Below are 26,254 nucleotides of genomic sequence, written 5' to 3'. Positions count from 1 at the left end.
AGGTTAAAACTAAGTAAGCCTTATCAGAAAGGTCCATCTAAATATACCAGTAAACCCCCAAAGTAATGTTGCTCTGAGTCCCCTGTCAAAAGAAACACTGCATTTCTTTCCTTCTATTGTGTACTCATGGGCTTCTGTATCAAACTTCCTGCCTTCAGCTTAAAGGGGAAGGAAACCTAGTCGGCGCAAACCCCCCACCCCCCCTCCCGTTTGTTGCCCACCCTCCCTCCTCCCCCCTGGCCTACCCGTCCCGCTGGGCAAATGCCCATAACTTGTTACTTACCCTTCTGCGCAGGTCCAGTCCAGGGAGTTCACAGACAACATCTTCTTCCACGCGATCTTCTTCCTGCTTTGAACGGCGCATGCGCAGTAGGATCATTTTGCCGGTACGATCTACTGCGCATGCGCGTGACTTTTGGCGCATGCGCAGTAGATCCGTACCGGCGAAATGCTCCTACTGCGCATGCGCCAAAACGCCGTTCACAGCAGGAAGAAGATAGTGTGGAAGAAGATGTCGTCTGTGAACTCCCTGGACTGGACCTGCGCAGAAGGGTAAGTAACAAGTTAGGGGCATTTGCCCAGCGGGACTGTAGGCCAGGGGGGAGGAGGGAGGGTAACAAACGGGAGAGGGGTTTGCGCCGACTAGGTTTCCTTCCCCTTTAAACCTCATTGCCCTGGGCAAGAGCATGCTCAGTTTGCTCCTCTCCCCCACCCCTCCCTTCTCTACTGTAATCTGAGCCCAGAGCAGGGAGAGACTCTGGCAGGAAGTGATGTCACACCACATTATTAATACTGCAGCTCCTATTCTAAACAGAATTTCTAGAGCTTTTTACTCAGGTATGGTAAAACATTCTACAGATTAAATATAGCATTCTAGCTTGCACTATTGCAGCTAATCTATTGGCAATAAAATGCCTCCGTAGCTTTCCTTCTCCTTTAAGGAAAGTTCTGAGATGTGGTAGCATCTCTTTTTGCTACATTGCCCTTTAGAAGGCTCTTTCAGTGGAAGTCAGCGCAAGAATTGAACATAAACGGTCAACCCAAGTTCTGCAAGACCTTTATATGGCAGAATTAAGCAAACAGGGGCCAGCAAGAATAAGTATATATGGGCAACACTGTTAACGCACACAAAGGGCATCACAAAAGATGGATAATAAACAAATAAGAACAGAGAGCACGACACTTGCACTAAAATTAGTAAAGTAGTAGACACATCGTCTTTTAATGTATGTAGCAATCACTTATATTCTCTTTTAAAGGTGTTTTAGTCCTTGGAGAAGAGCCCAAAATCACCACTGCCTCAATACACGTACCATTTCCAGTCCAAGAATTCACTAAGGGGCCTATTTATTAAACCTTACATTTTTATAGTCAAGTTTTTAAAGGGGAAAACCGTGAATTTTTAGAGGAACTAAAAACCTTGAATTTTTAGATATTTATTATGCTCTGAAGCTGCTAAAAATTCCAATCTAAAAATATTCCAGCTAAAACCTGTCTAAATTATATAGAAGTAAATGGCAGATGGACCCTTTAACAGTTGAAACATGTTTTTTACATTCAGAATTTCAGCCTGTTCAATAATCCATTAAATTTGAGTTTTCAGGGCAACAATTCAAAAAAGTCACAATGATTAGAATTGATGCTCTATTTTCTCGTTCATTTTTGTTGCACAGATTTTATAAAGACGTTTTATTAGTAAATTGTGTAGATTCTGTTTTGGGAGTTTGGTCGAACTATTTATTTAATTTTTAAATAAAGTAAGAAAAAGTAGAGTTTTAGTAAACAACCCCCTAAATGTGTGTTTGGGGGCTAAAAAGTGCCATCACCTTTTCTGTCATATTATATTGTAAATGGGCAATTCTGAGGTGGTCTGGATGCTACTCCCCCAGTTGAGACCTGCTAGCAGCGGGTATGCCCCATCTAATCGCCTTTTAACAAATATTTCAATGTTATTTTGCCCTTTTGCTAGTGTCACATAAATGGTTTGAGACTGAAAAGGCCCTGTCTCTATATCCTAAGAAAAATAACAACATTTAGCATCTGCAACAAATCTACTTGTATGAAAGATCATTTGTATTTATTCTGTAAGCACTTAGTTTTGCTTTGTTTGTGTTGCAGCCACTCTTTATAAATGAAAAATATTTTTTTAATCTGAATGGATGTTAGAAAGGGGGCAATAGTAAAAACCCATGTAAATATTTTTATTTTGTCATATTCAACCAAACCGTAAGAAGAAAGAGACCAGTGATTCTTTGAAAGCAGTTGTTCTCAGCTGTCACCATACAGGACAGCAGCTCACTTGTAAGCATGAATTGGGGGGGGGGGGGGGTAATTTATGAATGAATTCCTTTCCTCTGCAACTATTCATCTGGAAGTGGGTCAAAAGCAAGATTACTGGATTTATCGCCTCTCCAAACACACACAGGCATTTTAACCTTTTAAAAGCCAATGCCCTATGCGAACATTTAATTGAAATAGAACACAGTGGGGTAGCTTGATGACTGTAAGCAAAGTCATCCTCTGTTAGGAAAGGCAAAACTAATTAGGAATGTCAGGGCAGCACAAAAAGGGATAAAATGCATTTGACTTTGTAATTGTAAGCAGTGTTTATAGTGTTCCCATGGGGGCCCAAATATGTAAGTCTGAATGCAAGTGAGCTGTGAACACTGCATAGGGCAAATACACAAAGACTAGTTAAGAGAGAAAAATGGGAGACACATAAGTGACCCTGACCCTGAGTCACCCTACCCAATTTTCTGCCCAGTAAAAATGTAACTTTGCATTTGATAATATAGGTGAAGGAGATGTTAAAGGAAAACTATACCCCCAAACAATGTAAGTCTCTATAACAAGATATTGCATAAAACAGCTCATATGTAAAACCCTACTTCCTGTAAACAAACCATTTTCATAATAATATACTTTTCTAGTAGTATGTGCCATTGGGTAATCATACATAGAAAATTGCCATTTTAATAAATAAGGGCCGCCCCCTGGGATTGTACAATTCACTGTGCACACAAACAAATCAAACTAGGTCACATGAGCCAATTAACACAGACATAGAGTTGTGTCTTTAGCTTCAACACTTCTTCCTGTTACAGTTAAAAGTTGTACTGTTTCTGGTCAGGTGATCCCCGAGGCAGCACACAGACCATCACGGAATGGTGGCTGAAGGCAAGAGATGTAAAATGGCAATATTTACTTAAATATATATTCCAGTTTAGTAAGATTCTTTAATATGCCACTTAATATGATATAAACTATCTGTTGCTTAAGTATTCATTTTGGGGGTATAGTTTTCCTTTAATTGACTTGGGATAGCAAATGTTAGGAACCCCCCCCCCCAAGCAATTATAAATCATTTTACAGATACCCTGGGCTGGCGCTCCTGTTAGAAAACTGAACTGATAATAAATGTACAACATGAGCAATCACCATTCTTTTTCATACCAGGTACACAAGCACAGTAGCGTAAAATGCTAAACTTTAAGTGAAAAGTCAGCTTTCTCATACTCTTTTGCATGCATTGGCCCAGGACCATTGAAAAGAAATTAGAAGATGGTGCCTGATCTGGAGTGTCCCGGGCTGGTTCCATTTTTCTGCTAACAGGAGCTCTGAGGTATCAGGTAAGTGATTATAATCACTGGGGGTGCCTAACATTTGGCACTTTTTCACCCGTGAGCAACATTCACATGTAAAAAGAGCTGGGGAGCAACACAAGCATTAAAATTTTCCTGGGTAGTGCCAAATAAGGGCTGTGATTGGCTATTGGTAGAGCCTATGTGGACTGGCAGCCTACAGGAGGCTTTGTTTGGCAGTACATCTGGTTTTTATGCAACCAAAACTTGCCTCCAAGCATGGAATTCAAAAATAAGCACCTGCTTTGAGACCACTGGGAGCAACATCCAAGGGGTTGGAGAGCAACATGTTGCTCATGAGCTACTGGTTGGGGATCACTGCCCTAGATATTTAACTTTCCCTTCTCATTTAAGCTACATTTTCATGGCTGGTCTTCAGCATAATCACTGCAAGCCACAGACCTTTATCCTGTAGACCAGGTTTTGAGGCAACTTAGTAACATACCTGCCTCATATGGTGACAGGACACCAAAGTAGAAGAGTTAGCAAAAGTTTGAGTGATCTCCAGGCACAGGCATGACACAAGCACCTCTATCAGTAAGTCTCAGCTGCACTGAGGATATTGTTTTTCCTAAGAGCCAGTTCAGGAAGGAAGAGTAGGGAAGGACTGGGATGCACAGGCCTAGGAGTGCGATTTCCCCAATCACAGCAATTAAAGGACAGAGGAAATATGCCAGCCAATGGCAGTAGCATCCAGCCCTCTAACTGTGTTAAACTACAACTTTACAACCTGTAGTTTCCCAAGGATTGACTGGGTCAAACAGGTGACTTCCATACCTTTCACCACCTGAGTTGGCAAACAAAACAGCAGTACAAGATTCCTTCTGGAAAACTGACCTAACCCCTTGGCAAATATACTAGCAGTACTTTCATGCCTTATTAAATAATAGGAAATGTTTTTTTAAGGTGTCACTAGGACCCTGCGTGTCACCTTATGGGTGCTCTAAAGCAAATCCCCACACCACGAGTTAGCTTTTCTTACCTGCCTATTTATCTCTATCCTCCTGGAGACTCATGTAACTTCCTGAGATGAACGAGAAGGAGCCAGCAGCACAGACTTTCCCTTTTGTGTCCTTATGAAAGTAGAGAAGCTCTATAGAAAGTACAGAACTGGCTGGAGGAGCTGCCTGAGCCTCTCTCTCATTCCATGTTGTCTAGGGGCGCACGCTGATTCCTTTCCTCCTCCTACTCTGGGAAATCACAGGCTGACACATCCAAGGTCTGATCCCACAGCCAGTCCTCTCCCAGCCCACTCCCAAATGCTGTGCTCGGCAAGAGGAAGAACAGGATGAAGCAACTGCTCCAACAGGAAGTGCAAAGGCAGGAAAATAGAGGAGAGCAAGTGGTGGAAAGGTGCAAACTTACTGGGTGGTGATTTTGCTGTGAGGAGAGTAGGATTCCCCTCCTCTTCTTGTGAGTGGTTTGCTCCCAGCTCTATGGGAAAGGAGGAGGGGCACCTGAGCTGGAGATAAAACGTGTGCCGTCTTATTTACTGAGGAGACACAGCACCTCCAGCTGTCGCACGGCTACAATTTCCAGCTTCTCTTTCTGAAACGACTTATTTTCACATGTACACAGGGATAGCAAACACTTTCACAATAAATGATGCTGCTCTTGCTATTCATTGGCCATTTCCATCTCTGTGAGTGCTTCGAATCCTAAAATCAGTGTCACCGACCACAACAGTTAATAAGAGTTCTATGTATGAACATTGGAACGCAGCCGATTCGGGATCCCAACTGATAAAGTACAATGAGATTTTCAGCTTTATTGTTTCTGAAAAATTTGGGACTATGTTTTTCCATAACTCTATAAATGATTCACCACAGGCTCCCAATACCCAGATAGGCGAGACTATTATTACTCAGTCAGATGCACAGATAAACAGTTTGCTTTCTGTTACTATTATTAAAGGAAAAGAAAAGAGAGAAATATTTGGAAGTGCCAAGTTGAAGTAGCTTATGGGGCAAATCACCCCCTGTGCTGTTTGGGCAAGCGTGTGTGCAGTACAGATCTTTGCCAATTTAGAGGCAAGATGAGTAACTTGTCTCAGGCAGAGGGTAGGCCCCAACCGATAGACTTTTAACAAAGATTTGCGTTATTTTGCACTATGAGCTAATCTTGTTCTAGTGTAACATAAATGGAGCCCAGCTGACAGAGACTGAAAAGTCCTCTGTCGCTATACCTTAAAGGGATACTGTCATGGGAAAAAATGCATCAGTTAATTGCACTGAAGTCCGTTTCTCAAAAAGAGCAAACGGATTTTTTTATATTAATTTTGAAATCTGACATGGGGCTAGACATATGGGCAGTTTGCCAGCTGCACCCTGTCATGTGACTTGCACTCTGATAAACTTCAGTCACTCTTTACTACAAGTTGGAGTGATATCACCCCCCCCCAGGAGCCTAACAACAGAACAATGAGAAGGTAACCAGATAGCAGCTCCCTAACACAAGATAACAGCTGCCTGCTAGATTTAGGCTAGGGCCACACGGGAAGATTCAGGGAGATTGGTCGCCCGGCGACTAATCGCCACGTCTTTGAGGTGACTAATCTCCCTGAATGGTTTGCTGGTATCTCGCGGCCGCTAGCGCTAAAGTCGCCTGCGCCTATTCACACGCAGCGATACCTTTTCCAAAGTCGCTCGAAATTGCCTCACGAGGCAATTTCGAGCGACTTTGAAAAACGTGCCGCCATGTGTGAATAGGCGCAGATGACTTTAGTGCTAGCGGGTGCAAGATACCAGCAAGCCATTCAGGGAGATTAGACACGGCGATTAGTCGTCAGGCGACTAATCTCCCTGAAATCTTCCCGTGTGGCCTAGCCCTTAGGGTCAGTCCACACGAGCAGATTCGAGGAGTGACAATCTCCCCAAAACTAAAATGAAAATCGTCTGTGGCAATGCACACGCCGCACTTCGTTTTCTGAAGTCGCCCCAAGTTTCCTTGTGGACTGACCCTTAAAGGGGTTGTTCACCTTTGAGATAAAAGTATGATGTAGAGAGTGATATTCTGCAATTGGTTTTCTTTTTTAATTATTGAAGGTTTTCGAGTTATTTAGCTTTTAGATGTAGAATATTGTTTAATCTACATGGATATGTTTTTAAAAAAGGACAACAGTACCTGACCACACACTAAATCAATGTGTACTGAAAATTTTGTGAAAAACCCATATAAATATTTTTATTTTGTCATCTTCAGTCACACTGTGAGAAGAAAGAGACCAGTGATTCTTTGAAAGCAGTTGTTCTCAGCTGTCACCATACAGGACAGCAGTTCACTTGTAAGCATGAATGGGGGGGGGCATTTATGAATGGATTTCTTTCCTCTTCCTTCTCTGTGGCTATTCATGTGCAAGTGGGTCAAAAGCAGGATTATGGGATTTATTTCCTCTACAAACACACAAGCCTTTTCACCTCTCAAAAGCCAATGACCTATACAAATGTTCAATTGAAATAGGACACAGAGGAAAAGCTTAATGACTCTATAAGCAAAGTCACCCTGTGTTAAGCAGGGCCAAAATACCCAGGACTGTCAAGGCAGCAACAAAGGGGGTAAAAATGTAACAGACCTTGTAACGGTCCAATGGGAGCCCCAAAATTGTTTTTTCTGAATTGAAGTAAACTGTGAACACTGCTATTGGCAGCTATTCATCCTACCCAACTACTACCCACATGAGAGAATGTAGTTCAAACAGAAAATGGGGGACACAGGTACAGTAAATTACCTAAATGTAAACAACCCTGAAGTGGTCTAAACCCTCACTGACTAATAAAGCAATGTTGTCCTGTACTTTAAAAGTCACCTTGGGTCCTAAAACATGTATTTTAAAGGAGAAGGAAAGGTTAAAGCAGTGGGGATTGGAAAAATAAACTGAACTAGACTGAGGTACTACTGAGCGAGCACCATGGAGTGATCATCGTAATGCTTTCTAACAGGTGCACATGTTCCTAGAAAAAAAATGAAAAATCCACCTTAGCCAGCTTTCTCACATCACTGTGGATTGGCCCATGGCTATTGAATAACAAAGAAGAAGAATGCTGCATGGTGCTCACTTAGGAGTTCCCCAGGCTGGTGCAAATTCTCCACTAACAGGAGCACTGCCCCAGGTTATCAGGTAAGTAATTTCACCCCCGCCCAGAGATTTAACCTTTCCTTCTGCTTAAAGCAATACTGACAGCATTTACTTGATACTGACACGTTCCTATGATTTTTATAGGAACGTGTCAGTATTGCTCTAATGGCAGAGACAGATTTGAGGCGACTAATCTCCAGGAACTGCCTCCCCTGCCGGCTAAAATATAAATCACTGGCGGGATGGCACTCGGAGCGTTTTGTTTTCTGAAGTCGCCCGAAGTTGCCTCACAAGGAAACTTCAGGCGGCCTCGGAAAACGACGAGCTCCGAGAAGCATCCCGCCGGCGATTTACATTGTAGCCAGCGGGAAGGCAGTTTGGGGAGATTTGTTGCCCTGAAGAAGAGGAGATTTGTCGCTGAGTGCTCCCCGAATCGGAGCATGCGTCTCTGCATTTTATGAGTTGCTCTTCATCAGCAAGCCATACCCTTTATCCTGTGGAGCAGGCCTGGTAGCCACAACACACCTTCCTCATACGGTGACAGGACACCACAACAACAACATGAGAAGTGACAGCAGAGTAAGAAGAGTTAGGGGAAGTTTGAGTGATCTCCAGGCACAGGCATGACACAAGCACCTCTATCAGTAAGTCTCAGCTGCACTGAGGATATTGTTTTTCCTTAGAGCCAGTTCAGGAAGGAAGAGTAGGGAAGGACTGGGACGCACAGGCCTAGGAGTGCGATTTCCCCAATCACAGCAGTTAAAGGAAAGAGAAAACATGTCAGCCAATGGCAGAAGCTGTGGCTGAACTACAACTCCCAGTTTTGCAAACAATCTTTATGGAAGTTGTAGTTTCACAAGTATTGCCTGGGGTAAAGGGACGAGCTGTCCTGAGGCAAATCCCCATACTGAGAGCGCGCTTCGCTTACCTGCCTATTTATCTCTATCCTCCTGGAGACTCATGTAACTTCCTGAGATGAACGAGAAGGAGCCAGCAGCACAGACTTTCCCTTTTGTGTCCTTATGAAAGTAGAGAAGCTCTATAGAGAGTACAGGACTGGCTGGAGGAGCTGCCTGAGCCTCTCTCTCATTCCATGTTGTCTAGGGGCGCACGCTGATCCCTTTCCTCCTCCTACTCCGGGAAATCACAGGCTGACACATCCAAGGTCTGCTCCCACAGCCAGTCCTCTCCCAGCCCCACTCCCAGATCCTGTGCTCGGCAAGAGGAAGAACAGGATGAAGCAACTGCTCCAACAGGAAGTGCAAAGGCAGGAAAATAGAGGAGAGCAAGTGGTGGAAAGGTGCAAACTTACTGGGTGGTGATATTGCTGTGAGGAGAGGAGAGTAGGATTCCCCTCCTCTTCTTGTGAGTGGTTTGTTCCCAGCTCTATGGGAAAGGAGGAGGGGCACCTGAGCTGGAGATAAAACGTGTGGCGAGGCGTCTTCCTGTGGAGACAGAGAACCTCCAGCTGTCGCACGGCTACAATTTCCAGTGTTTCTGCCTGAAACCCTTTATTTCCCCCTGTACAAGGGGATAGCAAACACTTAGACAAGAACTGATGCTTTCATTTGGTCATTTCCATCTTTGTGAACGTGCCTTGAATCCTGAAGTTGGAATCACCTTTTATGTACGACCTTAGGAAAGCAGCTGATTCAGTATCCCAACTGGTGTTCATATACTTTCAGATTGTCAGCTTCATTTATTTTTTCACAAGAATTTGGGGCTGTGTTTTCCCAGAACTTTATAAAATGTTCAACCCGCAGGCTCCTCAGACTAGTCACCAGACAGGTGAGAATATTAGCCAAAGTCAGCGACAAAACCAGCCCTAAACTAGCCAAGAGGCACTTCAAAAGTAGCCCAAAATAACACGTTCAGTCAGGGGCGTAACTACAGAGGAAGCAGACCCTGCAGCTGCAGGAGCCCAGGAAGTATAGGGGAAATACATATACAGTATATTGGTAAAACAATTCAACCTCTAGATATTTTGGTGGCCAGCAGATTTTTGCCCCAAAATTGTCTGCAATTGAGGAAAGTCACCGGAAAACGCAAGAATACAAAGCCCAAAAGCTGATTACTTCCATCTTCTACACAAGTCAGTCCCATTACAGTCTTACATTAAACTTGGCAGTCGGCAAATTGTTAAACAAAAACGACATTACCCAACATGCATTGAGAGACGCAGGCTTGGCACATTAGGGCAAGAAAAACTTTGGCTGGTTTCCAAAGTAAAAAACCAGGCCAAAAAAGTAGCCCAAAGCCATACCTTGGCCAGTGTGTACCTTCAAAACACGCCAAGACTTTAAATTAGTAGCTTGATTTGGCTGGAAACCACCAACCTGGCAACCCTGCTGCTCATTGCAAGTCACATGCACAGACAATGTACTTTGTGTGGAATCTTTATGTTACTTTTATAAAGGAGAAGAAATGGGGAATAAATGTGGACATGCCAAGTTGTTGGGCACCCCCAGTAACTCTAATAACTTACCTCTGTGATGCTTGTAACACGTTTTTGGACTATCCAGGCCAACGGGGTTAACATCCAGCTAGTATACTAGAGCTTGGGACTCTTAACACTTAAGGCAGGGAAGGGCTTTACTGGGCCTTGTTGTACTCAGGCTCCCTGGAAACATCCAAATGAGTCAGATATCCAGAGCCAAAGAATACTCATACTAACAATCTACAGGTGCTCATGCACTTTTATGAGGGAATTAGTGTTTGGTAGGCAGGTAGTATAGGAGTTTGAGCTAAGAGACAGGGACACCAAGGCTTCAGACAGAAAAAAAACAGGTTTATTAGGCATTCCCAATGAAAAGGCAACAGAACAAATGTTCAGGCTACAGTAGAACAAATGTTCAGGCTACAGTTCAACAACTTCACTGTAGAACATGCAGGATACAGTTCAGCAAATACACTGCAAAACGTTCAGGGTTTTCCCCCCTCTGGTTGCTCACCATCAAGGGAAACTCTCACCTTCTTGCACTTTGAAGTATTTGGGCTTCACAATCAGCCCTGCTGGCTTACCCTCCTGGGATTCAGACTCACTAGCCTCTGCCAGTCCTTTTCTCTTTCTTTCCCCACAAGGGATTTAGGCTCCAAGCTCTGGAACTCTCTTGCTGCCAGCAAAGCTCCTTCTGCTCATAGCCCCTCACTTCCCTCCACTCTAAAGGTGGCCATAGACGCAAAGATCCGCTCGTTTGGCAACATTTCCAAACAAGCGTATCTTTCCCCAATATGCCATTAACAAGCATGACTATATCAGGGGTAATCTGATCGATCCGATGTGCCATGGGCTCCGGCGGGATCGGTCGGGTCAAAATCAAACCTGACCAAACGACCGATCTCCGACGGACGAAAGCTGTCGGCACACGCCACACACGATCCGAAAATCGTACGAATCCTCGATTCGTACTAGGGATCTGTGTGTCTATGGCCAGCTTAAGAGGTGTTTGGAGAGCCCTGAGCAATGGGAACACAGGCCTTTTACATTTTCAGGTAGCTCCTCTCTCAGCTGCCACTTAATTACACTGCTGAGAGGGACTATTAACCCTACCTGAGCCGAGTATTCCTTTGCAGCACATATAATGCAGTTTAAACGCACTCTTTTATGTGCATTTTCTTCTAAGACAGTGGTGTTTCCCAAACACCCTGTCACACCCCTAAATAAATATATATAATAAATAATAATAATATGATCCCTAGGCCAATGTGTATCATGTTTACTAATCCAAAACACTTTTTTTTTTACATTTTTAACATTTCCCAGTTACTTTTTTGTAAATGAGAAATATAGTACAGTATCTAAAAAGTGAAGTGACAAAGTTATGAAAGTAGATAAAGGCAAATTATCTTTTGTTGAACACAAAACTACCTACAAATCTCAGGACCTTACTGTCATTTTTCTGAGAATAGTCCTTTTAATTTTAATCTTATTTCTAATCAAAAGGGCCTTCAGCACTCTTACAGACAGGACAATGTACCTGCTAGTTGACACTACAGCCATTGTAACCATTTATGAAACAGAGGCCCACTCTTAAGTTTAGCCCTCTACTAACTTTACATAGCTGTTCGATCGATGGATTAAAATCCTTCGAATCGTTCTATCGAACGATTTTTCCTTCGATCGTAAGAACAAAGGAAATGCAGTAAATCCTTCGACTTCGATATTCGAAGTAGAAGGATTTTACTTCGACGGTCGAATATCGAGGGTTAATTAACCCGTGATATTCGACCCTAAGTAAATGTGCCCCTTGGTATCAGATCACAAACCGCTTTTTGTAAAGGTAACTTTACTGAGTGTATCCTCTATGGGTATTGTACACTGGTTCTTATATAGTGATTGATTTAACTAAAGAATTAAATCCTAAAGGATGATTCAATGTGTAGGATGGTAATGGTTTTGGTACAACTTTTAGTTCTTTTGTTTCCTCAGGAGGGTTCTGGCCAGCGAGGTTTGGTCCTAAATTACAGCTGAGAGAGGGAACAGGTCCCTTGTCATTTCAGATTTTAGCCAGAGGGTCTCAGGTTTCCACTGGTTGTTAAAGGGGAAGCATTCATGCAGCGGTATAACTAGATGTTACTGGGTCCCACAGCACATTAATTTTAGGGCCCCCCAACACATCCACTTCTGCACAAATGCTCAGTCTCTTTTGGTCCACTCATTTGCTAGAGCTAGTAGTTTAGTGCAGGAGAGCCTGAAACAGAGGAAGGTTCCAGTAAGGAGAAGTAAATGCAAGAATAGTTTTATAACAGCTCACTTTAGGAGTGCCGTCACAAATCATCAAGGAGAAAGTTAGGTTTGCCTGTCATAAAAGCTGATACTACAGTGGTGATAAAATCCTAATGCTAAGTGTGGTGGTTTCTGAGCTGCCATGTACCAATAATCTGAATTAATCACTAATCAGCATTATATTGTGACATTTAGATAATTTATATTCAGTATGTTGTGACTCAGTCACTAAGCTCAGTTAGTGACAGCAGCACAGGGCATGTGCAGTGAATCAGCAGAAAAGAAGCTGAGGACCTGGGAATCTTTGGACTCACTGAACTTTACTGTTAAAGGGCTATGGTTGCATTGGGCTGGTACAGAAACCCATACCATAATGTATAATATTTCTACCATACTTCAATAGTTATGCTTTAGGATAAATAGTTTGTGTGATGTATTACCAGACAGGCTTGAGAAAGGAAATGATTAAGACCCAAAATGGTGCCTGTTCTTTTGACCTAATAAATATACTTTTTTTTTTAAAAAACTTAATGCTGCAGTATTTTGTTTCCATTGTATCTATTCAAACTTTGGCAAAGGTTTTGTGTTGCATGTGCATCTATTGCAAAGGGTAAGGTATGGTGGTCATTGCACATCCAATGTGATTTTTATAAAAAGACGCTTTCTACAAATGTGCCAATGGCTTCACCTACTTCAATATTCCTTTGATTGTATAACGAGTTTTCAGCTCAATACAGACAGTGTTTCTACTGCCCAACCCAGTTCAAAGGTATTCTCACTTCCTTACAGAAATTAGTTAGTAACTATCATAAAGCATGCTGATAATATTCATTTACACAGGTAATTCCCTGACGTTATCCCTTAAATAGAAAATCTATCTCGTTTTTATCATGAGCTCATTCATTTGGGCTTATGTAGAAAAAAAACACTGAGCTTCCAGAAATAAATATACAGTAAATGTATTTGGTTCTACACATTCCTGATTGCACAGATTGAAAGGAAACCATGATAACTCATACAAGCAATTTGCCAAAATCCCTTAGACACGTGATGCAACCCACCCTTTTCTTGTTCCATTATAAATGTATGGATTCTGGAACCTGAAGTCCCTCTTTCGATAGAATCTGTGCACCACCCAATGTGGAAAGCAGAGGGACTTCAAGTCCCAGATTCTCAATAAGGAAGGTGTTGCATTACTTTGTAAGCTTAAGGGGAATGGGTAAGCATTACATACATTGTCATTACCATCATCAACTTTGGGCTGCCCGAAGGCCTTATTTGCTGTCTATGTTTCTGGAAGAGCAGCCTAAAGGCAAACAGAGGATGATCACTTCTTCCCTATAAAGGATGTTTCTAGAACATTTCAGGAACTCTGAAAAAATCTTTTTTAGTTTAAATGTGAATTTATTAAGAGATAGAAGGTTGAAAACCATGGTTAATAATTAAAAAGAGATGCTTAACTATAATTGAATAGCTTCTTAAATAATTGATGATGTATGTTGTCAAGCTCTACTGCTTTAGATTCTGTAATCACTTCTGGACTTCAACATGTGCTAGCAAGTTATAAGACTTGGACACACAGATTTGTAGATTTTTTGCAAATTTTTTCCCCTAAGGTAAATGCCAAGGTTAACTGTGTGTATACAACCGTACAATAATTAAGCACTTAATGTATACCCCTGTTTACCGGGGAATCATACTAATCCTTTACACAGAGTTATTATTAGGTTAAGGGACCTGTCACCCTAAGAAATAATTCCATATCCTATTTTATGATGTTATTCAAGCAAGATAACCTTCACTTACACTATACAGATTATTTAAATCCTGTTTCTTTTAGTCTTGGAATTCACACAAGCAGGTAGGCTTGTGTCTTGGAGTCACATCAAGCAGACAGGCACCATTTTGTGGACACTGTTTTAAGACAAGCTTTGCAATCTTGTTTAAAGGTGTCTATAGACGCAATAATAATATTGTACAAAGCAAATTTTCGAACGATATTCGGTGCTTGTATGGTGGGAGACAAGCTGACTTGGATATCGGTTGGCTTGTTATCGGGCTGGTGGTAAAATTTTGATTGGGCATTTTTGAAGGCATCTGAACATCGCCCATTTGTTAGTGCTGAAACGTCAGATACAGGTAGAATTCTATTGTTTCTACTTGCATATCTGGTGATTCAGCTCTACACGTGTGTATTGAAACAAACTATCTTTCTCGGAAAGATCTTTTCTAGGAAAGATCGTAATTGTAATGTCTATTGCCACCTTGGCAGTGGCAGAATGGAGGACCAGATGTCCATGGCCATGCTCTGGCTACACGATTAGATGATGTGAAGGGAAGGGCGTGTCGGGAATGGAAAGTGAAAGTAATTTCCTGCCACAAGTTTATAACAGGCATGTATGTTTCAATTAAAAAAAAGAATTTGTGTTTTCATGATCAATTTAAAAAGGACTTTTATTGTACAGCTTTTTATGTATTGGTGACAGGTCCCCTTTAAGTAAGAATTTAGGAGACATTTAATTCCATTAGGTTTCCATTGACTGTATACACATGCTCACTGTGGCACCACAACATTCCAATCGCTGCTCCTTGTTATACAGTCAAAACATCCTCCATCCGGGTTCACTTCCTACTTCCTCAAATGGAGGCAGTGTTGTTGCACTTTTGCTTGGTGAGAGGAAAAAGCAGTGTGAAACTCTGATAGGCTGAAGTTCAGTCAAAGCAAATGCATTTTACACTGTATTTTTTCCTGTATCATTGTATTTAAGCACTTTTGTCTTCCTAACACCCATCTCTCCCCTCTACCGTCTGTATTAAACACTGCTGCTAGAATTCTCCTCCTTATCCAAAAGGGTACAGGCCCCTCCCCTGCTGAAGTCCTTATCATGGCTTCTTATAAAAAAAGTCATTTAGACTGTAAGCCCTAGGGGGTATCCTTTTGTCTCCTTGACACTTAGCACTTAATCTATAGTGTAATTATATTTTATATGTGAATTGTATTTCTAATAATGCACTTATTATTATTATTTATGTTACTACTAATTCATTGTTTTGCTGTACAGTGCTTTGCCCTCAAGTAACACTATACAGATAAAAATATACATACATACTTTGGTTTTGCTTACTCTTGTAGTTATGTCCATGTGAAACATGCTGATACATATACTTGGTTTCCAGCCATTTCATAGCTATTTGGTAGTTTTGTTTTTTTAAACTTTTCACCCTGGTCTGTGTTTTGTAAAAATCACCATTGCGTGATTAAAGTGGTTGCAAAGCCAAATAACATTTTCTATAATGAAAACTTTAATTAATTAAGTCAATATCCAATACACATTAACTACAAGTTTCAGTGATATTTGTAAATGTAACTGGTATTAACAGCAGAATTTGGCTGCTATTTTTTGCACTGCTAGGTCTGACTACATGTATGTGTAAATCAATGTTATGTTCGTCCAATCTCCCCAGCCAGCACATTCCCACAAAGCCTTGCACACTTCTGTGGATACCTAATTTTATGGTCTGTTAATTGCAGAATATCAAGCATTTTTAGAAATGGAGAATTTGAGGAGTCAAGGATGTCACGCCTCTAGCTAAAAATAAATTATTATTATTAATTATTATTATTAGCATGAATTTATAAAGTACATGCATGGGTAAAATCACTACAGAAAGACAAACTGTTACAAAGGTTTATCATTTTCATTATTAAAAAAATTGCCAAGGTAGGGTTAGGATACTTAAGTAGAGCTAAACATAAAACACTATACTTCACTAGGATTGTGGGGGACTCCTTTTTCATCGCACCTTTGGAATATTTGACACCAATATTTGAATTTCCTCTTTTATTATGGAAAGCTTATCAGATTTTTTAAGTGAATTATGGAGAAGCACTATGCTCTGCTTCGCTCCCACTTTTTTGGCCCACCGACAGTTGCCACACCAGCTCACAGGTACACATTTCTCTATATATTTGCCCACAGAGGCTGCAAAAATCCACATAACTTCTTAGCTTGCCTTGTACAATATAGCTGGTTTTCTACCACACTCACGTTCTTTACTTGTATTAAAGGGGTGGTTTTCCTTTAAGTTAACTTTTAGTTTGTTATAGATTGGCTTATTCTGGTGTGATGTGACCAAGATGAAATATGGCTGAGCAAACTGAGGCCTGGATCTAATGCTGTACAAATATATACCTTCCTTTATCTCCATATCTGTCCTATCACCTTAATATTTTATTTCTCATATACGACTCTTCCACCAATATAACCACCTCTTTGTATTTTAAGACTGACTTTGTGTGTTTGCAGAATTCATTAATTATCCTATTAGATTGATGCCTGAAAGCTTCCCTTTTTTTACGGAATCCTATTTGACACCATCTGGCTGTCCCTAAGAATCTGATAATAGTAATGTAATACACTTTCAATTCCATATGCTTGAATTGTCCCCAGACTCTCGTGAGAAATGCTCACTTTTTTATTCTGTTTCAAAATACAGAAACATTTTTTTATTTTTTTATTTTCTATGAACACAAAATGTGCCTGTGCTGTCATATGAGCTACAGAACAGATTTCCGTGGAGCAGTAAATCATACATATTTTGTGACCTCACTAATTGAGATATGTGAATGGATCTGGCACACATTACTTTGTAGAACCTTCCAGAATAGAACAGAAAAGCTGTCACTTAATGACTCACACATTATGCAGCATTGCAGCCTGAAGGATAGTTCTATTAGTCACACTTTAATTGGTTTAAATGAAAAAATTATTTGTTTTATTCTTTTATTAATGACATGTGCATTTCATGCACATCCAATTAGTGCTGTTTTCAGCAATGCTCTTGGGCTGGAGTTTAAGTATATTTTACTAAGAATAAAGTGGCCCCTGTTCCCTGTTAAATGTTAGAAGTCACATTTTGTTAGGGTTTTGCTAGATTTCCAAGAGGCTCAAAACAGAGCTTTGCATTCTAGTGTTGCCAGCCTGTGTCCCCCAATTAAATTACACAGATTTCTTCATAGTATCCCAGGGCCAATGCCACATATAATTCCCCCAGAACACATGGTAGGATACACACAAATATATATAATTCCCTAGAACACATGGCAGGATTAATGCAATGGCAGTTACTGTATATAATATCTCCTAGAACACATTGGAGAATAAAGATAGTGTTTTTTTCATTTATAACCCAAAATCCGTGACAGGTTAAATTCAATGGCAATTTACTGTTTAATGTCCTCAGAAAACATGGCAAGATACATGCAGTGCCAGGCTCATATATAATACCCCAGATTGCATTCCATGATAAATGAAGTGCCAATTTTTATATAATATTTTTATATAAAAATAACAACCCCAGAACCAATAAAATATAGAGCCAATACCTCTAATGTTTTTTAAAGAATTAGTGGCTGGATTATTAAAGTGTAAAAAATGAATAATAACTCCATCCTGTTTGTTGTAGGAAATCTATTGGTGTAGGTTTGGGGAGGCTTAGTCTTCCCAAACCTTTGGTAGCACCAACTACTGTATAGCTTGTGTAAAGCATGCATGTCCTTTACTAGCAGATTCACAATCAATGTGATCTGCTCTGAAGCTGCAAGGAAACGGTCTATCACTGCAGCAATAGTAGACTGCTCCCTGCACATTTGAGGAATGTATATCCACAGTTGCATATGATATTCCAAGTGCCAGACATAACAAATGCAGCCTCTATAATAATTTCCATGCCTCCCTTAGCCCCACTACACACGTTGTTGCACTTATTGATGCAAGCTGCTTTGTGAACCCTGAAATCACCTCCATGTTCAGGGTGGCTGTGACTCCCAGGTTCCCCAACATTTATAGGCGACATTTGTGTGCAATTCAGCAGAACTATACAGAAGTACAAGGATTGTCTTTGAATGTAAAAACTGTTAATGAATGGCATCAACTCACATTACAATTGCATCTGTTTCAGTGCACCACATTTATGGCTGTGTTCATAAATGACTCATATAGTGTATTGCAAGAGGGACTAACTTATTTGATGGACCCCTCTTTTTTAAAAAAAGAGTTGCTTTTAGGCCTTTATTGTGTGTATAGAATAAATTGTGGACACTGAACCACTGAATCAAACTCTTGACTTTACTGCAGCTCTACAGTTATGAACAACTGGTACAGCCACCCCCAACATTTGTGGGTCTACCACAAATATTGTGTATGCCCACATACAGTCCAATCATACTCTTCTGCATGTTTCATCCCACTCAAGGGGCCACTGCAGAAATTCTACTTGTAAATGCTTTAGTGTTTGAACACTCTGCACTACTCTAGCTGATACTCTTGCAGCTCCTGAAGGTCCCCAGTACTAATCTAAATCCTACATGCTTTATCCCTATCTATGACTTTTCCACTCCATCACTATACCCACCACCTCATCTTTGGAGCCAGGGTTGCTGATGCTTTCTGACCTGACTACCTTTCAACTCTGAGGTGATCTCCACTGCCACTACCCTGTCACTAACTAGTTTTAGCTATGGCAGACACCCATGAAGATTCTTCCAGGCCAAAGAGGCTCTTCGTCCATCCCCTTGTATAGGCTGTCAGTTTTTGATCTCCCCTTTTCTGAAAAACTTTTACGAGATAACTAATTTAGTTCTTAGAGATTGCTGCAACATATTGGCCAAATTGAAAATTAAATATAACTTTATACAAAAAATATAACTCCAAACAGTGTGGCATTTTAGGTCTATGTTATAAATCCATTTGACTTTATGAGTACAAACCAAGACTTATATTTAAAAATTTTCATTTATTAGATGTAGTCAGTGTCAGGCTTGGGTGCCAGGAACCCACCACAAAAACTTGAGACCACCGGCCCACCCTTCAGACTAAATTTACTGGTATCTCACCTTATTTATTCTCCTAGATCCCTCTTCTTTAATACCTCATCTATCTTTCCTTCTGTTTGTTTCTTGTCTTTGTTCTCATGTAGACATGGGATATGGCCATGGGACAGCCATACTAAAAGTTTGGGTCAGCAGGAGGGCCACTGACACCTGGTTCAAACAGAAGTTTTTCTGGTAACTTATAGACCCAACCTGACCATAAATGTAACTATATTTGGTATTTATCTTTTTTTAATTACTTTTATAATTGTATTCACACCAGTTTGTATTGTTCTTCTGTACAATGCTACATACACAAGTATTGCTTTATAAATAAAAATATGCATACAAGTTTTGACAATTGCAAACACATTTTTACTTAATTAGAATATCATGAAAATGCACATTGTGGCATAAAAATAAGCAATGTACGTTGTAAACCTGTCTAAAGCAATCCATACATCTTTAATGCCATGCAAAACTCAATTTCTATAAATGATCTCTTATCACCATCTAGTGGATACTAGAGATACTGTTATGTTAGGAGGTTTTAGACTTGTGGGCTACTTAATGACATAGTGCAGAGTGACTACACCACAGGGGCATCCAGGGGAACAAGGGGCCTGGACCACAGGGTCTACTGTATGATAGTTCCCCCTACCTTGCTCATTCTAAAGTTTAAACTTGCTGCTTGCACATTCTGAGTAAGAAGTGGGAGGAGGGGTTGGCTTCATGGAGTGCAGTGGATGCCCCCAAAGATCTCTTTGCAGCGGTGTAGTGTTAACTTTGCCTGAAATGTCATTCAATGACTAAAAAAAAGTATATAAAATTCTATGTACAGGAACTATGCAATAGAAAAGTACCTGTAACTTTTTCAAATTAAATAAGATTATTTCAATTCTGCTTTCACTCACAAAACCATATACTGTATAAAACAATAAAAACACAGATTTGTTTGATGAATTGTCTCTTTAAAGGTAAGCTAAACCCTAAAAATTAATATGGCTAAAATGCCATATTTTATATACTAAACTTAAAGTTTCAGCTTGTCAATAGCAGCAATGATCCAGGAATTCAAACTTTTCAAAGGGGGTCACCACCTTGGAAAGTGTCTGCGATACTCACATGCTCAGTGGGCTCTGAGCAGCTGTTGAGAAGCTAAGCTTATGGGTCGTTGCAGATTATGAAGCAGAAAATTAGGTCTGTCTGAAATATCAGCTGATGCTACAGGACTGATTATTAAATTCTGATGCTAATTGCACTGATTTCTGTGTTGCCATGTAGTAATTATCTGTATTAATTACTAATCAGCCTTAAATTGTGACATTTCTATTCTATGTGTACTGTATATTGTGAGTGGGTCCCTAAGCTCAGTAAGTGACAGCAGCACAGAGTATGTGCAGTGAATCAGCAGAAAAGAAGATGGGGAGCTACTGGGGCATCTTTGGAGACACAGATCTCTACTGCTAAAGGACTGTGGTTGTTTTGGGCTGGTACAGAAGCCCAAAACATAATGTACAAAATGTGTAGCCTACTTCATTAGTTAGGCTTTAGTTCTCCTTTCACCATGTGCGGCTGTGAAATGGAAGTACCAGTGTTCCTCATTATAGCAATAAATGAAGCTATGTAGTACTTAGTCAATTCACCAGAAGTAACATTATATACCTGATAGAGAACGAGACACAAACCTGCATAGGATACTTCCCTGAAGTACACATTTGTTTGGCTATAACAGCACAGTGTTTTCGGGGGTACAGCCCCCTTCCCTTTATATACATTATGTTTTTTCAGGGCTTTGTAAAACTTGTATAATGACATCACCATATGTAGTGATAAATGCATCATACCTCCCACTGGGCAGATGAACATATTAAAATAAAAATCCATCACTTTTAACTATTACCACAGTGCATTGTACTTAATGATGCTTTCTAATAAACTTATTTAGCAATACAGCTCTTTAACAATAGAATTAAATAAGGGGTCTTCCGTACCCTGCTTTTCTCCAAAGGAGAGCCATGATAAATTAATCCAATAATGGGGTCTCTGTGGAAGTTTTTCTCTGAAAAAAACTTGAATGTCAGGAAGGCGGCAAACAACTCCAAATTGGTCCTTGGACCCTTCCCATTGATTAAAACAATTTGGCAGGTTTTAGGTGGCGAATAGTCGAATTTGAGTTCTTAAAGGGCCAGAGTATGATAAATCTCGAAAATTTTATTCGATTTTTTTTAAAAACTCAAATCAAATTTGAACAACTCCCTAGCGGAGTTTTTGAAAAAAATTGAGAATTGATTTTTCAATTCGACCCCTGATAAATCGAACCCTTCTTGTCACTACTAAATGGATGTGCTGCTAGTTAGTGCATTCTTGGAAATTACGTTTTTTGTCATTACAGAGAAGGCACTTTATTTTCCATTATAGCATCTCACTTCCACTGTGTACATGGCATAGATCAAACTTGGTTAGATTATAGTGTAATTAGCACTGCCTTGCAGCAACCTTAAACTCTTTACCTGCCAAGGATATAGGAAGTACGTGCAGAAATATAGATCCTTGGGTTTTGGCAGATGACCCTTTAAGAATAGACTGGAGACTCATAGGGGTGACTGGAGGGTACTGTTTGGCTGCCATCTAGTTGTCCAATATCCTGTGGCATGTTATTAACCAGTAAAGCAGTGGTTACCAAGCCGAGGTTCTGCTCCCACTAGGGGGTTCCTAGAGCAGTAGCTGTGTGGCTCAGCCTAACTATTAGAGCACTTATAATAAGCCTAAGAATAACAGTTTACTTATTTGAATAAGCCCTGATTGAGGGTTATGAGTAAGATTTGTAGTCACTGCTTTTTTGTTTTCTGTGATATCCCAGGAAATATGGCTAACTGGCTGAGCAGTGTTTTCCTGTAACATTTTAAGGACCCACACTTAATGCTGGCCCTCAAATGGGGGCTTCAAAAGAAATAGTTTAACAATCACTGTGATAAAGGAATCCGCAAATTGGTTCCCCGTGACATCTGGGAAGGGATCAACTGATGATCACTTCCCAGTGAATGCCCTGTTGTAAAATAGCATTTACATTCTTTATAGGAGCTGGTATTTATTTTTAGGATTGTATTTAAGCACTTAATTCCAAACATTAATGTAAAGAATGTGGCTAATGTATTAGGGAACCAGCAAATCTTTTAGCTACTAGTACACTGCTATAAAGAGAACTGGTTGCCCCTCCCCCTGCTGGCTGTAGAAAGCTGTAGAAAGCTGTAGAAATAGCAGACAGGTTATTTGTGTCTTTTCCAACTAAACAATAATTCACAAAGTTAATCTTTGATCAGGTATTTGAGTGACCCCCATAAAAAAAATGAGTAAAAAAAACACACATAAGAGCAAAAAAATTGCAAAAATCCCTTGTGCAATTAAATTGTAATAACTGCACAATGAAGAATATTAAATTGCAAAATGCAAAGGTTTTTTTGCAACTTATGCTACAATTTTTAATTTTTAATCATTTGTAATATTTGATGTGTCTTATCTTTTTAGATAATATATGGGGTGTAGGAATTTACCTTGATTTTCCAGTATGCTTACTTGTGGTGCAGTGTTTTGAAATTTCTATAAAAGAACATATATTTGGCACTGGGCTTTCCACATCAGTTGGGTTTTCATGTGCATGAAAAAATATGTTCATATTCCCATATATTATAAAATATATAATATAATATATATGTGTATTTTTTCATTTTTAGGTATTTTAGGCATGTTTAGAACAATGATACTATCCTGGATATTCAACTTAAAGGGCACCTGTTGGCCGAAAACATTTTCCCCAACCAAAGGCACGGGCGATGTGCACATGTTGGGGCACACGCATGTACATAATGACTGAATGGCACAACTTGCTCACCATGTGCATTTGACGGCAGAAGTTCATGTGCATGCGTTCTTAAATTGGTGGGGCCTATTAAAAGAAAAACAAAATTACTGTTACCCCCCAACTGGAGTGCAGGCTCTGTTAGCCCACACCTTTGGTTGGGGATAATATTTTCAGCCAACAGGCGCCCTTTAATGAGATACATTTATATCTTCATTCATTTTCAGATTATTTCATAGACTTCAATTGAGTTTTTGGGCCCGATTAAATTCAATTAGGAAGATTTATCTCCTAAATGAATGCTAGATTTTTCCCTAGACTTCAATTGGAAAAATGATAAACCACAAATGATATATACAATGTTTGTTTGCTCATGTGTGTATACATGTATATATGGTTTAAAACAAAATTTAAGGTGGCCGTGGTGGTCCACTGTGGAATGCATTTCCATCTTTTTCCCAGAGGTGCGTCATAGTGAAGCAGAGTGGGGACAGCTGGGGAGGTTGGGCAATGTGCCCTTGACTTGGGTACCTGGTGGGCCCAGGGTACCCCATTCCGACTCTGACTCAGTACCTGAAGTTATGAATAGGGTGAACTCGGATGTAGATTAGCAGAGGTGCTGGGACAGGAACAGCTTTAGACACCAGTGTGTAACACAGTTCTGAAAGTTCAACTGGTACATTAAACAGATAGATCATTGAGGCAGGCAGCAGACAGGATCAGAGGGAAACAAAGCCAAGGTCAAACCAGAGGAGTCTGTCAGTAGAAGGGTCAAACTTTAGCCAGGTCAATATAAATCAAAAATAAATCAGCAGAAGGGAACATTCAGTGTCAGCCAAGATTAATGATCACCTCACACTGGATTGAGGTAATCAGAATCTATTTACGCACTGTGAGCATGCATCAGAATGTGCACAGCAATGCATCAAAGGGTGCACATGTAGATGTGAGTGGGTTGAAGTGTGTAAGGTTTTCAATTCGCGTGCACTCACCCTCTTGTGTCCACGGGTCCTATTCCACCAGTGCTACAACATATGAGGCGTCCCCGGATCCAGACGTATTGTACATAAATTCAGCAAATAGGATATGAAGCATCCTGCTTCTGAGGAAGTGGCGAGATGCCACGAAACGCGTCAAGTGTGGGGGAGGTCATGTCCACATATGTACTGTGTTGATGATTTTATCACAATTTTTTCAATAAAGAAGGCTTGATTTTTCCGAAACCACCGTGTGCTCCATATCCTATTGGTTGAAGTGTGTAAACCAGAACACTAAGAGGAGTAAGGATTGATGTTCATGCACAAAACCAGGATTAAACTGGAGCTTCTGTACCTCTTACAACATATAAAAAGTTATGCCTTGGGGTTCCATGACCTTTATAATTGTAATCTGCCTGGGGCCTTGTGCCTCTATAAGGTTATATAACTCCTTAGTGACTTCTAATATATCCTGATATGTTCCATACCAGATTGCCTTAAATGTCCCATGCATTATTCTATATTTATTTATACAAATTATTATTATTAACATGTATTTATATATTGGGAGTAATACACAAGGTGTGGGCAAGATCAAATTAAGTGGGTGAGAAATGTGGTACTGTATGTGGTGTTGCGTTTGGTAGTTAAGCAGAGTGGGGGTACTGTAGGTTTCTCGATAGAAGTGCGTTTTAGGAGATTTCTTGAAAGCAGAAAGGTTGATAGAAAGTCGTACAGACTGTGGGAGAGAGTTCCAGAGGAGGGGTGCAGCCTTTGCAAAGTCTTGAATGAGAGCATGTGAGGAGGTAATGAGAGAAGAGTTGAGTAGCAGGACACAGGATTGGACTGGGATTCAAAACAGGCCCTGGCATTTCTAGTACACAGAGGTCCAAACAGCCCCCACCAGCCCACTTAGTAGTCACTTTCTATGGCATCTTACAGCAGCCCCTCTGGCATTTGCCAGAACCCACAGATTGCCAGTCCGGGCCTGGCAGGACAGTAGAGGAGCGTAGTATATAGAGATGAGTTCAGAGATGTAAGGTGGGGCAGAGTTATGAAGTCCTTTGAATGTCAGGGTCATTCATTTGAATTTAATTCTGAGAGGCAGTGGAAGCCAGTGCAGGGATTGACAGAATGGCGTGGCATTATGTAAATGACCCCTCATTTGTCTTGAGCAGGTACCTAATAAAAGCAACTAGAAATAATTTATGCATGGCTTTTGAGAGTTACTGCAGTTATACAATTTATCTGCACCAATGGGGTCCTTAACAGGGTCATGGATTTAGCTTTAATGATGCCAGAATTCATAAGAAAGAACTAAGGCCTGACTAAGAATTAGACAAGAAATGCTGTAATTTAAGAGTTTTGTAGCAGCCTAGAGTTAAAGCACCCTAATATCTGAATGCCTCCTTCAAAAATGACATCAACAAAAAAAGGCCGAACAAAAGTTGTATCAAGCTGTGTTGCTTGAAGAATTCAGCTTTGATGTTTTTAGACCACAACTTCATAAAATGCCAAGATACACTCAACACAATCCAACTGGAAGAAGTTGTATGTGCATCCTAATTCAACAATGACAAAGCATTGAATACTGGTAAGGCAGAAAACAGTTCCCAGTATGCTAATTTGCTGGACATTGGAGTGCAGTTACATCTGGTTTGCTCGGGAAGTTTTAGTCCAACTTTTAAAGTAGCTTAAAAGATAATAAAGGTAGTAAAGGAAAGTGGAATAAAAGTCAAAATGTTAAAATGATTTATCTGACCCATAGGACAATTTCACATACAAGAAGCCATCAGCAAACAGCTGTTTGATGAACAGGTTTAAAACTCTCAACACTTGCTTGGCACTCGCTTGGCAGGAAAAAAACCCATCTAATACTAAGAATACATGAATCTAGTCTACAATATAATGTATCAACAAGCAGACTTCCAAAGCTACACCAAATCAGACTTATGATATAAGCAGTGCCAAAGATACTAACCGTCAAATTCAAAAAAGGATTCTCAGAAGCTCAACATAAAGATTATGTGCCTGAACACCAAAGTGTACAAGACATCACAAAGTACTTCCTTCGCAGAGAAATGATTAGCTCAGGTTTCCTCAAG

General features: G+C 40.4%; 1 protein-coding gene across 5 annotated transcripts in view; it reads right to left on the bottom strand.

Moving 5' to 3' along the window:
• MGC115231 (uncharacterized protein) overlaps positions 1 to 10,223 on the bottom strand; it is a 68,115-nt gene extending 57,892 nt beyond the window's left edge. Inside the window, exon 1 of one of the 5 annotated variants that reach the window (XM_041567243.1) lies at positions 10,202 to 10,223. The gene's annotated coding sequence lies outside the window, so the exon portion shown is untranslated. 5 annotated transcript variants of the gene reach the window in all.
• Positions 10,224 to 26,254: the final 16,031 nt, after the last annotated feature.

This window comes from Xenopus laevis, chromosome 6S, assembly GCF_017654675.1.
Source record: "Xenopus laevis strain J_2021 chromosome 6S, Xenopus_laevis_v10.1, whole genome shotgun sequence".
In the NCBI taxonomy this organism is placed as follows: domain Eukaryota; kingdom Metazoa; phylum Chordata; class Amphibia; order Anura; family Pipidae; genus Xenopus; species Xenopus laevis.
This window is presented reverse-complemented; position numbering and strand designations above follow the sequence as displayed.